At 36.2% G+C, this 17,516-nt stretch overlaps 2 pseudogenes; both read right to left on the reverse strand.

Annotated features, from left to right (window-relative positions):
* Nucleotides 1-1,900: 1,900 nt before the first annotated feature.
* Nucleotides 1,901-10,980, reverse strand: LOC116114371 (annotated as a pseudogene).
* A 747-nt stretch (nucleotides 10,981-11,727) lies between these two features.
* LOC116114373 lies at nucleotides 11,728-15,982 on the reverse strand (annotated as a pseudogene).
* Between the last annotated feature and the right edge of the window lie 1,534 nt (nucleotides 15,983-17,516).

Genomic DNA, 17,516 nt, shown 5'->3' on the forward strand with positions numbered 1-17,516 from the left:
AACCAATGGCTTGACAAGTTTAAAATCTAGCAAATACATCTCTAATAAATACCATCAGACCCTCTAGGTTTGAAATCTAGCAAACACAACCCCTAACCAAATCAAATCGACAATCTACTGGGAGAGCGGCGACAAGACACCAGGGAGGGTAGATCGGGTGATGGGGAGGACAAATCGGCAGTTGGCAAGTTGAGGCATCGCTGGAAAGTGGCAAATCGATGGTGAAAGTCAAACGGTTGCGATGGCCTTTTTTGGCGAGATGATTGTGGATCTTCGTGAACGACGACAAGGTAGCTTGGGAGAAGATAGATCGATGGCTAGGGAGGCTTATTGATGTCAGAGAAGACACGATCAATGACAAGAAATGAAAGAAAAATTGTTAGACGACAAAACATCGCGCGTCGACGGGAGATGAAGCGTCATGGCCCCAGAGAATGTTAGAAGGTGGTTTCCGACAACAAAAGAAGGTGAAAGGTAACCGGAAATGGAGAGGTCATTGTCGGTCCAGGTTTTAAAACCATGGTTTTAGTAATATTGAGATTTCAATTCATTGTTTTAGTAACATACTAACATTAGGATAGTACGGAAATAGATATCAAAGAGTTATTGTAAAATTGAGTGATCAGATCATTCAACAACTTCACTACACCAATCAAATAGATATTAATGTTTTCTTTAATCATCCAAAGGAGCAAAAAATCGTTTATATTTTAAGTGAAGAAGAAATCATTATTGGAATTAAACAAAAAGAGGAATGAGATAATCTTAAGGATGATAGTACGAAAATACCAAAAATTTCATGCTAAGAAGCTTTACACATGTTTGAGAGATAGAAATATTTTGGTTTCAACAAGAAGGTATCCCTGTTGACGATTTATTACGTACTCGCAAAATAAAAGATGTGGTAACAACTTTAAAGTATAAATCATTGTTATAAACCACTTTAGATAGATATTTTATTTCATCTAAAACTTTTAATGTAACATAACATATATTTTTTGCAATATACACATAATTATTACTATATAAAGACAAGATCTAAAAAAATTATAACTTATTACAATATAAAATTTATTCTTATTTATAACTGACTCAAGTTAAGACAAAAATTTTTTATGATTAAATCGAGATTATTCCTATATAAAGTATTATTAGAGAAATGTTCTCCTGTTGTTTATTGAATGGATCATAAATATGTATATCCCATAAATGTTATTGAGTAATATATATCATCTTGCATGCTTTGAATTGGCAATCTGATTAAGCTAAAGCTATCAATACTAACTAGAGTTTATATTTCTCTCACCGCAAGATGTTTATTGTTGAAAAAATAACTCAGATAGGACAAAGATATAATATGTTCATCTCAGTCTCACCTCTAATTTTTCTCCAAAAAGAACTTGGTATATTTACTAATAATCGGAAGTTAGTACAGGGTAATGCAAAAAATAAACTAAATTTCCCCTAACCCATTTTTACAGTTGTCAGCAGAAAGGTTAAAGCCTGAACTGGCCATTTCAGGATAATAAATAAATATGATAACAAATTTATGAATATACTTCCTCTAATAAACTCAATCGATAGTAATACCGAAATGTGATAAAGTAAAATGTCCTCTCACTCCGCAAGTATTATACCCCTAAAAACATATGTAATCCCTTTTTTTTTTTTAAGATCACAGCTTCCAACATAAATATAAATACCATCATTTTCTGTCAAAATTCATAAAACAATTAAAAAAACAGACATAAAGGTGCAGAATTCCTCCTCTACAGAACATGGAATAAAAAAAAAATATTACTAAGCATTAAAGGCACTTATGATAACACAAATTCAGAAAGTTTATTGAACTTTTCACTAGAGTCAGAAACGAATTCTCACTCTAAAAAATTAGTATAAATCACGTACCCATCCAGAAGGTGCATCCACTAGATGATGTATGGAGAAGCGCCTTGACACGAACAGAAACGTCCATTGACCTCTTTGTAGAAGGAATTTTGCTAGTTATGACTGTTTGTTTCACCCCTTCAAGCCGAGAGAGAAAACAGATTAAATTAAAGCCCATTTCAGTTTATCGCATATTTGTGGCAGAATAGATTTAAAGTCGAAAGCAAACCTTTGCTTCAGAACATAAATCTGTATTGTTCTGTGTGCCTTTTGAAGATCTTTCACCTAGCATATCACAAAAAGGATGTTCGTATTTAGTTCCAAACTGACGACGTTTACTTCCAATCAAGCACTGTAAAGAAATTTGGCGCAGATCTTACCAATTGGATTTATTTCATTGTGTTTTTGAAAGTGAACTTGTAAGAAGTCAAAAGCTGCAATATATATAATTTCAGCATCCCAATAACCACAACTCATAGTTTACAGTAGACTAAACTTGCCGAGCATATACCTTTCAGGAAGGTATCAACAAATTCCCACCGTACTTGACAGCCATGGCATGCACAGTCCCTATAACAATATTTATTGAGTCAAATCTTGTATAACCACTGAGCTAAGAGAAAAAATGACGATAAAGAGATCCTGCACTTCTATTAGGTTACCTTGTCATGAGTCCGACACATGTTAACTAATGACACCACCACGTTCACACATTTGTGTGTTGGGTTAAATGGTGTTTGACAATTTCGGGTTGAACCACCAGCTCTCCGTTTTTCCAAGTGAACATTCCTCACCTAATCATCATGGAGGAAAAATATGTAGTATAATTCTTGAAGAGTTTTTCACAGCTCATTATGATCTTTGAAAAAATTGAATAGAATCTACGCTTACCAGTTTGTTGAGAATAGAAAGTTTCACTTCATGCTGCAAATTATCCAATCTCCATAAGTACTTGCGCTGAAAAGTTACATTGGTTAAAGAGGTCGAGAACGAAGATGATTTACAAGCACCCGGTACCATCAACAAATGTGGCAGGACATAGAGCAGGAAAACCATGATGATCACCTTCTTCTGCCTTTGTTTTCCCACAAGTACCCTACAAGAAAGGGACTCCATGTTAGACCCAGCTAGCAAAACGAAAAACATGTTTGCCTTCTGGAATGATTAGATCATAAATCTACAATGTGCATATACAAGTCAGTATTATTGTTTGATTGATTACTCAAAACTACACTCTTAATTGCTCATTGCAGACGCAAATACAACCATCTTAAGTCATCTTTCAGATAACCAATTTCCCAGTCTAAAGAGGGCAGGAAAAGTGACGAGAAGTCGTAATTGATTTTGATGTCAAATTACAACCTAAACAATTCATGCACCTGAGGCAAGATGGTGCATGCAAGCTCATCCAGCAAATCGTAGTGGACTCGCTGTGCTCCAAATAAATCCATAGAATCTTCTGTACTATTTCTCCCTGCAAATATCACAAATATTATCAATATGCATGCATACCTATTTTGTGAATAATTTTCAAATGTTTACATTCTATACCAAGAGGCAATAAATCATTGTTTAGATGGGCTTACTTTGTTCTTCCAACCATTCTCAAGACTTTCATCATCCCAGTTATGCTTTAATAGCTCTGAGCAGAAATTCCAATCTGTAAGCAAGGAATGAAGGTGTACCCTGGATAAATCCGAGTGTGTAATTGTACTATTTTCTCCCAACTTATCAGGAACCCTTGAAGTATTACAACAGTTCTAAAGTAAGAAGAGATTCCGAGGCCACCATAAAGGAGAAAGAACATGCTGCAGGAAGCAGGTGTAATTACAAACGAAGTACGCTGAACAATTTGGGAGCAAAAAAGAAAATTCGGAAATAAAGAAAAATAGCATACCTATATTCAGGACATCTTCTAAAATGAAAAGACACCGAGATATAAATACTCTATTTCCCAGGCAAAGGGGTAGGTTGTGCCTGAATTATAGCATCCGGTATTTTGACCGTCTGGAATGATTGAACAGATCCGAGCAGATGGTTTGTCATTTGCATTCAGAAGGTTTACATCTGTACTCAGATATTAAAAGAAATTTTAAAATTTCACAGAAAGGGTTAAAGCCTGTGATCAGGAAGTAGTATGAAATGCAGTGAAATATAAAACGTGAATATAGCTTGATTGGTAACATAAGCATCGATTGCTGGGGTGCAAAAGAGAACAGTCTAAGAGACGCCAAATTTCACCTTACTGACAACTAAGTCTCTTCTTATATACCATGTGGAAATGGAAGAATTTGAAACCTAATATTGTGTATATCAGGATTCCCAGAAATAGCAATTCCACTTTCCAATGATCTTGACAAGTTTCACCACCTACAACATATTTGTTTTATGATTACAAGACCATAAAAGCACTCGTAGTGTTTATCGATGAAACTAAATGTTAGTCATACCTTTAAGAATGCAAACTGCATTCTCAAATTGACCTCTTAGACTTGGAAATACAGGTTTGACTTTGCTCAGAGTTCTTCATTTCATCCTGGTAAACCACCAGTAAACACTCCAGCACTGAGTGACAATTGTTTGCTTGGAGGAGTGAAGTAATCCAGCTTGTAGTGGAAATCCCGCAAAAGGACAGATACAGGGGTAACTAGCATGGAAAGCAAGGTTTTTTTTCTTTTATAATTTTGATGACAACTTCATTTGTTTTTAAAAAAATCCCATCAACAAATCGTCAGTGCAATTAACTTTGTACCTCAACTGCAGGATCAGAGCAACAAGAGTCTTGTTCTGCATAAAAAGGAAAGAACAAGAAATAACCATCATTTTTCAATCAGATAAAATTAAAAGGAGTGTCCTAGAAGTTTTATGTTGTGAACTGTAGGGAGCTAAAAGATAAATTCGCTGCAGATGTTCCACAAAACTACAGAGCCAAATTGTATCACTTGCTTAAGCAACTGCAGTGCAAGCATTCAAACCTTTGAAAATGTCAAAAGGACAGCGCTTGCAATGAGAGGCCTGAACTTATTCTTGTGTTTCCAGATCCTTGGCAATTGTAGAAACTTCATAATTACTGCCTCATTACATCAGAGGACGTTTGATCAGGTGCCCAGCTTTCCTCTTTTAAGAAAATGTACTAGAACAATCCTCTATTTGTCACCTCTTGGCTTGTAAGATTCCTGCTTTTCTCAAACACCCAATATTGTTGGTTGCTGCAATTTTTCGTTTATATCTGAACTTGATGATGACTTTGAGATCTTTTATGCTTCCTTTCTCTTGTCTGGAGGATGCTGTCATGTATTTTCTTGTTTCCATTCTTTTTGTCACTTGTCCCATTTACTAGGTTGATGCAGGAGTAAGGATCCACATTGCTCCAGAAGAAGATGAAGCTCAGGTAGGATTGAGGGCACATTTGATGGAATAGTTTAACAAGCTTTCAAAGAATCTGCATGATCAGATTCTTCCCATCATGAAATGAAAGTTTTTAAATGATCTCTACCAGAGGTGACAGTTATAACTAGCAAAAATTTGTTGCTCAGTCAAATTTGTACTTCATCATTGTGATGATAATCAAAATCTAGTCTTCTCTATGCATTCTCAACCCTCAATTTCTGGGATTAGGTAAAGGTCAAGAAAAAATTGTGGAAGGAACATGTGATTATCATAAGCAAATGGACTAAGCTAATGAGGAATTGAGAGTGCAAACAACACAAGATTCCTCATTCGCTTTAACAGCTTCGCAATTATATCCTCCTTTGTAGCCTGACCACTAATTCCGGTCTTTCAGCAACTTGTGTACAGAGGCATTAAGCTACATGCACCGTACAAGGATTACAGACCACAGCATACATGACTGCCAACCATAATGATAATAATGTCAAATACATGTATTTACCAGTTCTCGTATCCGTTTGCTGCATAATAAAGCGAGAGGCTCACAATCTGTTTCTGCTCTCTGTCAGAGACTGCCAACCAGCTGCAGATAAATCTGACATTGGCGAACCAAACAAATGTTAGCAAAGTGGCCAAGTACAGTATTATCGACGATCAGATAAATAATAAGGCCAAACCAGTACACCAAAACAATATCATAAATCTTTTAAAGGTTAGTAGTGATAAACCTCCTATAACTAATTTACAAGAAGAAGAGAGAAGGGGCATACAGGCAATTGAGAAGAGAGTTAGTTAGTTGTGATATTCACGTGGATTCAGAAAAGGGAATTTGGGCGTGACTTCTTCTTGTAATAAGAGTGGGAAAAGCATGTGGAGGGTATCAATATTTTTGGATCATTATTGGAGGGCTACTACTCCCTCGAATTGCTAGTGCCCCTTTTATTTTTCTGTTATCATTGTGCTCTGTTTTTTCTACTATCTTCATATCATATATACAGATTTCCTATTGCTTATTGGTTGTGTTAGGCGTTGTTGAATGTATTTTGATTGTTATGTTTGATTCCCATCAGTAAGTGTAATAGGTAGAAAATATGCTAGCGCAATTCTTAAAAGTATGCTGATAAAAATTGTGATGTTAGTGATAGTGTTTACTTGGCCTTCCCTTAGAGGAAGAAGATGTAAGGCAGCCAGTAATGCATCAATCCTCCAAGAGATCCTTGATTTGTTAACCTCTCACTGACACAGATAGTAAACTCCAATTTATCCTCACTTTTAATCCATCTCAGTGCCAAAGACATGCACTACAGCAGAGAGTAAAAGGAACTTTGCAGAAGAATTTGTAAGAGTCAGACCTGTAGACACAAGGTTTTCAACTTCAGCATTTCAAAAACATTGAGAAAGTCCTAACATGCGGTGTGATTGAAGGATGGCATGGCAAAACTACTGCAAGACGAAACCAAAGCAAAATGTTCACACAAATAGAGATATCTCATCCAGGTTCATCCATAGCCCCCTACAAAGAAGCAGTTTGAAAACTATAGGCGAATTGATTCTCAAACTTTCAGTGAAATAATAAATAAGAAGAATAAGAAGATTTCTCATAACTTCAGGGCAGAGGTTCAACAAAGCAAAATCACAGACTCCGTAACTAACCTTCTAAACCCACATATGGTCCTTATAGGCAGTTGCCCACCTTCAAGATCAACAGAAACATATATTCAAATTCTCCACATGTTTGGCAATCCTGCAAAACAGGCAAGTTATTGCTTATAAACATAATTCAACTCTTGGTGACGTTTATTGAAATGTTTTTTTTTTTAGGTAGGGACGTTTATTGAAATCAACTCACCATTCTATATTTCTGGCTGAATGTGTTCTGCAGTTCAATACCGTAGCAATTCATCATAAAAGAGAATCAAAGGCAAGTACAACTGTTGCACGAATTCAGAGATGTTTTTAGAGTTCCAAAGCCTCTTCAGCATTTGATTTCTGTGAGCAAAGACACTCATCTCAGTAATGGTGAATGCACATCTTAAAACACAAAATCATTGACTAAAATATGATAAACTTCAAGAAAAAGATTATAATGAATCTGTTCTGAACCATTGGAAAATCATTAGTAGATACAACTTCTTCCTGAAGAACAGGGCGTTGTTAATTCATATTATATCATTCAAAAAACATAACCGCACATAGAAATCGAACTCGCATCAGCTAGTAAAAAATTTCACCACTGATCAACAGTGACAAATAAGTCGTATTACATTCAAATTTAGCACACATGAAAAAGCTGCCAGTCTCTAATTCCTTTAAAGGCAACAGTGAAGAATTGCCTTTTGTCATCTTTCTGTACATTTTTACTGATTGCAACAAAACCAGAGAATAGAGAATAATTGAGCAATAGTAAGAATAAGGAACTGGAACACCTCAGATAGCCCACAAGAAAAGCACATCAGTACCTAAACTCCTTTCCAACCTCTTAAACCACAAGCATGTGAGTTTCTGTTGTCAACTTCTACGTGTGTGTGTGTGTGTGTGTGTGTGTGTGTGTTGTGTTGTGTGTGTTATGTATGTATCTTTGAGCCAATACCATGATATACAGTATTCAGTTAGAGAGATTCTGAAGTTTAAGAATCCCTCGTTGCTACCAACTTTCATTTTTGTTAGTTGTAAAGAGCAGTGAAAATTATTAGAGCCGCTCAAGTCCAGCATGTGATTGACTCATCAGAAAGCATCTAAACTTCCTTGAATGTTGAACTTGCAAGGGGAATATAATTTTGAGGTCATATTATTCTTGGCCAAGTTTGAATATTTTGCCGCTAAGTTTGTTGGCTCAATATATTTACAACAAATACACGTTACCTTTCCTAAATGATTTTATAATTCACTTCAATAATTAAGAATTTAAGGATGGCAACCTGATAGTTGGATTGAAAAGATTCGTTATGCCTCATGTAATTCTATATTGTGATTGCTCTTTGTCGTCTTATCTCTCAAGGCTTTCAAACGGTAAGCTCAGATTTGTAGCTCCACTAAAAACTATATTTCCTATTTCTCAGTCATCAATCTTGAATGTTATGTCCCAATATCTTGGCAGATTAGACCCAAGAAATAAAGAAAACTTGTGAATATTCCAACTGTATTGTGCCTTTCTTTTGTTTGTCTAAAGTCTTATAAAGTTCAAGATCATCATCATCATCAGTCACTTGTTTGTGTGTTTTATTTGGGATTGTTCCAACTGTACATCTCCTCTTTCTTTAGCTTCTCTTAAGCCCTTAAATTCAATGTCATCATCATACACGTGTGTGTGGACTGGTACAGCTCTACTTAATATTTCAGCTAATATAGAGAAGCCAATCAAACGTCTTCAAACTAAGTATAAACAAGATCATAAACACATCACGGTTCACCGCCAACTAGTTGAAAAAATTTGCAATGCATTAAAATTGGGTCGTACCTGAAATGGAGATGTTCCAGTAACATTACTAGCATCGCCAAGACAGAACTACTTCAGAGTTCCTATAGGCCCATCTTTTTGTACTTCATTCTGTTTGCTGACCTGCCCAATAGGAAGGGGGTTGCATGAATAGAATGAACTTTCCCTCACCAAAAACCGCTTTGTAGATAAACACAACCTAATAAATGAACACAAAACAAAGTTCGTAAAGTCACTTTTCAAAACCCATACATCATAAGACACTGAACATTCATATGATACCTGCTTCCGCACTATCATCAAAGTTCATTTGCAATAGAAGATCCAAGACACCCTGCACTAGATTGACCAGACAGTGCCAAATGGCTGAAACCTCATAGACCTACAATATGGCAAACACTAGTAATGAAACACAATAATAAACTATAATGCCTACTGAAAATAAAAGTCTCAAGAACATTCCACACCTTGTGCAATTGCAATACTAAAACCCTCCAAGTAATCCAAAATCCCTGAATGCAGAACATACATGTCAAGTGGACTTAGAAAACAAATGTTAATGAAGCAAGTGAATGAGATACCATTAATATGATAAGACAGTGGAATCATTCTGGTGCATATTTGGAGGCCAGCAGAAGCCATGGTCTCTAAAGCAGAACTCACTTCAACACTACACCCAGATCCCACATGCGTAATCAGTGCACCGAGAACCTGCATAAAACACAAGTCCATATATGAGGTTATATCTTAATTACCAGAGATCAGAATAACTATTCCGGTTGCTTACTTCTGTCTTGAATAAGTATCAGTAAACTCTTCAAAAAGGCTGGTGTACATGTAAATGCCAATTCCCCTCGTCTTTTGTTCTTTGCAGTCCAATAAGTACTCGGAGAAAGATAGAAAGGACGGAAAATAATCCTGATAAAAATAATGGAAAACAGAGATATAACTTCACTAAAGTTGAGGAAACAGTAATCTTAAATTGAACTACTCCTTCCTCAGATACCTGGACCAGTTCTTTGTTCCACGAATGCACTGATCAAGCATAACTTCCTGAATGCAATCTTCAATAATTCTTCTTGAAACTTTAAAATGCTCCTTTGCAGGGCTATATCGCCATTTGTATACATAAGCACAAGAAGCCATATGTCTATGCCTTTGTGATCCTGCGGCTTCTGGAGGCCCTTCAATTCTTTTAAAATCTCCTGACAAAGCATCTTAAGAAAGAGGGAGCAAAATCACAAAGGCCGTATCAATGAGGGTACACATTCCTCCAAAAAAAAAAAAAAAAAAGGCTGAAGAATAACAAATTTACATTCTTAAATCGAAGACTTGATCTCAGGCATCAAGAATAGATGCCTCTGAATGATCAACAGGAGACTTTCCCTTTAGTTTATATTGTTGCGTTGCACGAAATTTGACACCCCAACAAACTTTAAATGCTGTCGGATGTGAAGATTATCATTCGAACATTGCTTTGTCGCAGAAGGAGTAAAAATCTAAGTAGATATGGCATGTGTTGTGCATCAATGGTTCTAATGCATGGTAATGCTATGGTGATGACTTGTTCTTGCAACTGACCATCACAATAAGGTTGGAAAAACAGTCAGCACAGGCACAATGATAGCTGAATCTTCTCTAAGTATCTGGTGTAGGAGTCTACCACAGTCTTATTATTTGACTGATCACCATAATCTCAGGCAATGATCCAATGATTTCTTCTTTACTTAAAGACAGATGCAAAGTAGTTGCATCAACTTATCAGTAAAGGCTTGAGGATCCACAAGAAAATCAAGCCACCGAAATTGATTGATAATAAGCCTACCAACCATCTTTGAAGAGACAACGAAGCCTCTGGATTTATGTCAAAGAATTCTGAAGTTTCTCGAAAGACATGTTCATAAGGTCTAATTGAATAGAGGGGACCAAACAGAGATGTCGGACTAAGCTTTTTTTTCTGCCAGGATTTAAAGAGTTTAAAACCCTGAAACACAAAGCCGCCAAAGCGGCATTATCTAATATTATTAGGATAGAATAATTCATTGATAAGCATGTAAAATAAAAATAGGGAAAACACTTATTGCTGACCTGGTTAAATTATTGGGAGACTGATATAAGTAGAGAACCAGCAAGGAATAGAAGAAAGGAAGGGTCACCAGAGAAGAGATGGGTGAGGTGGCGTTGGAGGTGGTTGGAATCAGAAGGGGGAGAAGGAGGAGCGGAGTGGTTGATTATGTACAACCAGCATCCGCCAGAATAGAAACCATCTTCTATTTCTAAATCTAGGGATTTGGGGCTTCAGAAGACGGAAATGGACTTCTGAAGAGGAAGACGTTCTCTTTCTCTTCTCTTTTGAGTGAAGACTTTTGCTGCCGGAGTAACACCATTTTCTCCGCCTTAATTGCTTCCTTGCGGCGTTCGTGGTTGATCTCTCTTGTTACCGGTCTGAGGATATGGAGGGAGGAGAGGGATTTTAGAAGGCGCCAAATTTCAATTTTTCGAGAGGCCCTGTTGGATGTTGGGCCAACTTTATTTATGTGCAGTGAACGCTCAAAAATACCATAATAATAAGATTTGAAAACAAACAACCATGCAATACTAAAATACTTAAAATTATATTTCATTTTACTTGTATTTTATTATTAGTAAATGTAAAACTGCATATATAAAATATTCAATGAACATATTTATAAACTATTGTTTCAATTATTCATCTATTTTAATTTTGTTTTTATTTTTCGTTCTTGCATTATGTGACTCAAATGTTGAAAAAAGTTTTTATATAAGTTTACGGACATATTATTATTAATAATACCAGCAACAAGTCACCATAATCAGATTAACCAAATAAAATGCTCAAGCAATTTCTGCGGCCACGGGTTCTCTTCCATAAAAATACCAGTGCTCAACTATTTTAAATAAACACTATTAATGGTCATAAAAGATATCTAAAAATCGATAGGATTTAGAAAAAGAAAAACTACTCTCTACAAATGACAATCTCGTTCGCTAGATTAAGACCCTTTTGTGGGTTCATCCGTAAATCATCTTCATCTGGTAAATGTTCTCTGCCATCTGCCAATTTGCAGAATGTTATCATCGCACACTGGCATAATCCCAATCTTCACATGGATTCCATGAGAAATCTGAAATTTTACTCGTGTGACCACATGAAGAAAAGCAACTCTGGCGACCATCTTCTGCATCCTCTGGTGTTCTGCTCCTCATCAATCCTGCATAAGAATCACCAATTATCCCATACAGCAAAACAGGAACAATACCTAATTACAAATGTCCAAAAGTACAGCCAGTATACACTCATTCAACAGATAGAGAGGGAGTGCATTCAACACAGAAATCCATTCATTTTGGATAAATATAAAATTAAAAAGACGCACAATCATTCCCATCATTTAAATCTCTAGATCCAATAACAGATAGATTCTTCAAAAATTGCTTCACTGTAAAGAATGAAATAAGTTTACTCATAAATCACAGATTGAATCTCAAACCTGCTGAGGTCCCAACCATAAGCCTTTCTACCAGACACAAGAAGCTAAGATAGTCTCTTCTTTTGGATTCCACCCAACTTGAAAAACCTCTTCTTGTTGTGTCCATTGCAGCCAAAAAATACAAATATCAGACTTCGTATTTCTTTTGGTTGAAAGTGCATATGCTTTAAGACAAGAAATAAGATTTTCACTTGAAAGAAGAAGAATTTAGGATCCAAGAAATACTCATAGAAATGTCCCAAAAAGCAAAACAACATGCCAGGAGAATTCTTACTTGTGACTATAATGTGTGGAGTGCAGTATAATTTTGCGCAGATCAAATAACTTAACCGTCTTATCTTAACCCTGTTGCTAAATCCCTCATTAATGGTTGAAAGCTAGGCAGTTCACCAACAAACGTTTTGCAAGATCATAACCATGTCAATACATAATAACATGAACCTTATTCAAAATAATCAGAGAGAAGAGTAATGTAATACTTAACAAAGATTTGGCTCTAAAGCATACAAATAAATACTAAAATCAATTCCGTGCTACATGCTGCAAAAAAAAATAATTTATGTTTCTCTTGAAAGAAATGAGCTTTTTTTCCTATTACATGGTATATCTCAACTTTGAGATTTAAACCGTGAAAAGACATATTATTTCATAGATCACACAGTAAAATCGGATTGATAGATCCAAGTCACAGTTTTAATTCTTACAGAAGAGCTTTAACCAGCTCTTCAAGGACTCAAAGGCAAGGGTAGATCATTCTAGTAGGAGACGCTAAATAACTGACAATCTAAGTCCTAAAATGTATATACCATTCAATCACTAATCATTTAAATAATACAACTTAAAAAAAAAAAGAACACAGCATTGAGATGAAAATAGCTTGCAGAGAGTATCTAATTCATTGGTCTGTCAAACCAGACATTTTAAAGTCTATGTATGAGTGTACATGTGCATGTATCTCTTGATGACAATTAAGGCACTCGCATCCAGTACCCACCTCATCTGGTGAGCACAACAGATTGGACGGGCTTGCTGACTGATGGTGTCCGTAGATCCCATATAAGAAGGTATTGATCATCCCCAACAGAACCAAATAACGTATCATGTTCTCAGATGCCATGCTACATCTTCGACAACACCTTCATGAACCTATTTTAGCACAAACGATGTCAATTCCAAAACACCCTGCATACTAGCAAAACATTTAGTAAAGTTTCTAGGTTGATTTAGAGACTAATTATCTGGTTACAGAGTGTCAGGAGCTTTATTGAACTTGAAATGCTCAAATAAAGTTTTTCATTCTTCTATCTAGGTTTTTGCTACAAGATATCAACTACATTTGGTCTTGCATCAACTCTGATTGTACAAAAATGACAATTCATCTATACAATATAGAGTACCTTAAAAATCTGTTAGCCTCAAGGGCTTTATTCTTAGGCGTTGCATTAATATCCCATAAACATATTGGGCATCATCAACCACTGAGCAAATGACCCTGCTTGAACTGCTCCAAGATAAACCGTAACCTTCAGTGGTGTGGCCTCTGAGCCTTAAATCAGGACTACATGCACCATCCAGAGGAGGCTGATGGGTGTTGTGCTATAATCAAAGACATAGACCTCGCACTGACAGTCTTGTTGCAATAATAAATGGGTTTTGAGGCATATAACGGGCCGATTACCTCTCCATCATGGGTAATTTGCTGAATAATTTGAACTTTGCCATTAGCGCATCCAAATCCACCAAAATCAGAGCGGTCATCATCATATTGGCGGGCATCATTCTCGGAATCATCAAGAGGAAGCTGGACCTGGGCAAGCATAAGATAATTGGGCTCATTCTCGGAGTGGGGTTCCTAGGATCATTTCTGACAGAGAATAGTCTTTGTCAGGCGGCTCCTCCTGTCAGGCAGCCACTCAACAGTAAGAGAAGGCCATTCAAGAGCGTGGGTGATCACTAGGTCATACAAAAGGGAGTGTTTCTCTTCCGATCTTGTATTCTCATTTATCAGCCTTCCTCTATCTCTCCTCTCATTTCTTCCTCGTCTTTCCCATTCCTCCTCTCGCGGTTTTCTCACAAACACAAATCCTAGAACCAATTTCATATATATCAGTTCAGCAAAGGGCCTAACTACTTGAGACTTAAACAGTATAGCTTAAATCCTATACTAATCAAACTAACAAAGAGCCATTTACACTACGCGAATACACCCACATAAAAATCACTCAAACCAATGAATAAGAAAGGGCTTACAGAAAAAAATAAAAAATCACCGAGTAATTAAATAAATAAACAGACCTGAGCGAGCAGTGCTTCTGCTTGTAATGGTGGTTTCTAGAAGAAGGCTAATGAGATCGTCGACGCTCGTAATTGGTATACGAGGGCACGGTGAGTGCTGTTATTGAAGGAGCGGGGCTAGGGTTTTAAAATCCATTACGCGATAACATCTAATTTCAAAACAAAATTGTTTTTTCTTTGTTTCTTTGGGAATTGTGAATATTAAACCCCCCTGAGGTTTGATCTAATATAAATCCTTTATGTTTCAAACTGCTTTAGTCTTTACTAAAGTGTCTGTTAAACTAAACAAGGATCAAGGGCAAAATTGTATTTACGCAAAATAGAGAAGACAATTCATGGAAAACGAAAAGCTTGTTGTCAGATCTCTTTTCTCTCGATTGATATCAGGGTGGGGAAGATGAGGCGATAAGAGATATGAAGATAAGCCTCGTTATCATAGTTATTATCATAGGATAGTCATACATATTTTACATACGTGATATATTATTTTATATGATCGAGCAGATCACTAATGATACGTATCAAAAAATGTATCATAAATATTTTAATATATTGATATGTATCTTACAATATAATATGTATTTATTTGTATTATTCAAAAAATTGATACGACTTTTTAATTGGGTCAAAGCTCTAAAAAAAATTCGGGTCGATTCATATCACCCAACCCTTTTACTAAAACAGACTAAATTTACCCATTTTGCATGGAGAAAGTGAAAAGAAACATGTGTTGCCCATGTTTACAAAATAATAATAATATAAGGAGATAAAAATTGACATTTATCTTGGAAATGATATGAATGTTGAAAGGAAATAATTAGATTCTTAATTTTGTGATTAATTTTGATTACGTAATACATAATTTTAAAATCAATATTACCACAAAATTCTTTAATAATCTTTGGGATGATATAAATTTTAGAAATTTTTATTATTTTATTATTCTTTTGAAAAAGACTATCTTACTATTAATACGATACTTGATATAGATTAAACAATTAGACGATCGATACACGATTGACAAACACACTGATTATGGCGGTCAAGATAAACTCAGCAGAAATGACATGGCTATGCTGGATGATTTCCTGCACCCTCAAAATGAGCAAGAGCTGTTAAGAGACAAAATTCAGCAAGGGAAACATTGGATTACGAACACTGAAAGAATTAAATTGTTGAAGGCTACGCCTTTGTGAATCCATGAGACTGTACCCACCAGTGGCCTGGGACTCAAAAACATGCTGTTGTTACGTTTGTTTGCCAGATGAACACCATCTAGGCGGAGAGGAGTGACATATTTCCTTACGGAATTTGACATGAAGAACTTAGGTAGTGCTAAAAAGATCCTAGGAATAGTTATTGACAGGAAAAGAGAGGACTGTGAACTAAAACTTCAACAATCCTCCTACTTACTGAAACTGGTATCCAGATTTGGAATGTCAGATTCCAAGCCAATATCCATGCCTTTAGCTAGCCATTTTACACTTAGTAAGACTCAAAGTCCCAAGACTGAATCTGAATTCATTAAGATGGAAAAAATTCCTTATGCCAATGTGATAGGATCAATCACGTACGCCATGATTAGCACCAGACCTGACCTATCTTATTCAATTTCACTTCTTAGTCGTTTTATGTCCAATCCAGATGTAGAACACTGGTTAGCATTGAAATGGTTACTAAAATATATTAATAGTACAATATATGTTGGGCTGGAATATAAGAAAAGAGGAAACTCACTTGATCTTATGGGATATGTAGACTCTGATTTTGCAGGAGATAGGGACACAAGGAAGTCTACTACCTCATACTACTTCACATTGGGAGGAAATTGCATAAGCTGGAAGTCCTAGCTTCAACCTATTGTTGCCCTCTCCTCCACCGAGGCAGAATACATTGCTGTAGCAAATGTATTCAAAGAAGGATTATGGCTTAAGGGGATTCTATCTGAGGTGGAGCTGATTGATGAGAAGACAGTAGTGTTTTCGGACAATTAGAGTGCACTTCACCTGAGTAGAAATCTAGTTTACCACGAAAGGACAAAGCACATGGATGTTAGATATCATTTCGTGAGGGATTTAGTGGCTAAAGGAATCATAGACTTGAAGAAGATATCAACTGAGGACAATCCAGCTGACATGGGCACAAAGGTAGTAACTGTCACAAAGTTCAAACACTGTTTGAACCTGCTGTTTATAAAATAAGCAGCAAATAACAGAGCTGAGAAGGATTCTTGGGAGGTAGCTGCACTAGAGAGAATTAGACTAAGCTGTTTGGTGTGTTTGTGTTTTTGGAGCTTCAAGGTGGAGAATGTTAGAATGAAGCACACAAAAACGCTGCCGTTGTATCTTTAGTGCAACGCAACCGTTTTATCCTTGTTTTAAAAGAGACTGAATCCAGACCATTAAAGAGAAAAGCATCTAACGGCCAAGACTTATTCTACCCAAAACAGAATGCAAAAAACGACTTTACCTTGCTGCTGCGTTTTAGGCTGCTGCTGGGTTTTATTTTTCAGTTTTGCGTATTTTGTGTAAAGAACATCTGCTCTGTTCCGTTTCTTTTCTTGGCTGGAATCTTTGTGTGGTTGGTTGAATCACTTGTACGGGTTGCGTTTCCCTTGAGTCTTGAGGATTTGATTTAGAGTTCTCATAGGAAAGATTTCAAGTTGTTGTGAGAGTGAGATACGCTATTTGAGAGTGGGTTTGAGTGCAAAATCTGTTTGTATCATGTTGTATTAATCTTTAGTGCAACGAGCTCCTGAGTTTCTTGAGCTCAACGTGAATGTAGTTTATCCTATATAGGATAAACGAACCACGGTAAAAATTTGTGTGTCTTTGTTCTTGATTTCTTTACATTCTTTGTTTGTGTGTGTTATGTGTGAGATTGGTGGATGATTTTGAAGTGTTAGGATTACAGATTAACTCAACAATATATATATATGGTCTATCACCTACTCTATGCCGTGAAGCTGTTTATGTGCTCATACGAGGGAAGTCCGG

This window comes from Pistacia vera, unplaced genomic scaffold (assembly GCF_008641045.1).
Source record: "Pistacia vera cultivar Batoury unplaced genomic scaffold, PisVer_v2 Contig71, whole genome shotgun sequence".
Lineage (NCBI taxonomy): Eukaryota > Viridiplantae > Streptophyta > Magnoliopsida > Sapindales > Anacardiaceae > Pistacia > Pistacia vera.